Here is a 776-nt window from a genome sequence, read left to right on the forward strand (position 1 = left end):
GGGGGCATTAGTCCCGGTTGGTGCCACCAACCGGGACCAAAGGCCCCCTTTAGTCCCGGTTGTTGGCACCAACCGGGACCAAAGGCCTTGTGCTGCTCCGCGCCAAATGTTTAGTCCCACCTCGCTAGTTGAGAGGGAGCCGCACCAGTTTATAAGGTGCGGTGCGGCTCCCCTCTCGAGCTCCTCTCTAAAGCAGGCTTTCGGGCCTAACTCTGCCATCTGTGCCTGTGGGCCTACTGGGCCTTCCACGGGCCTGAATCCTGGCTCGCAGGGTTTCTAGTCGTATTCAGGCCGTGGGGGCCCAGTAGGTGGCATTTTTTTTGTTTTTTTGTTTTATTTGTTGCTTTATTTAGTTTATTTTGGTTTTGGTTTATTTTTCTGTTAGTGCCATTAGTTTTCAAATCTGAAAACTCTTTTTTTGTTTTCTTTGTTGCTTTATTTATTTTATTTTGTTTCTACTTACAACAAAATACTTATTGTTGCTATTTTTATTTTTTTCAGTTTTTTGTTCTGTTTTCTGCATTATTTAGTTTTTGTTGTTTTTTTCTTTATTTTTTAATTCTTTTTGCTTTTAGTTTTAGAAAAATTATAAACTTTCTGTTAGTGCCATTAGTTTTCAAATCTGAAAACTCTTTTTTTGTTTCCTTTGTTGCTTTATTTATTTTATTTTGTTTCTACTTACAACAAAATACTTATTGTTGCTATTTTTATTTTTTTTCAGTTTTTTGTTCTGTTTTCTGCATTATTTATTTTCTTTTGTTTTTTGCTTTATTTTT

This window comes from Triticum dicoccoides, chromosome 5B, assembly GCF_002162155.2.
Source record: "Triticum dicoccoides isolate Atlit2015 ecotype Zavitan chromosome 5B, WEW_v2.0, whole genome shotgun sequence".
Classification (NCBI taxonomy): domain Eukaryota; kingdom Viridiplantae; phylum Streptophyta; class Magnoliopsida; order Poales; family Poaceae; genus Triticum; species Triticum dicoccoides.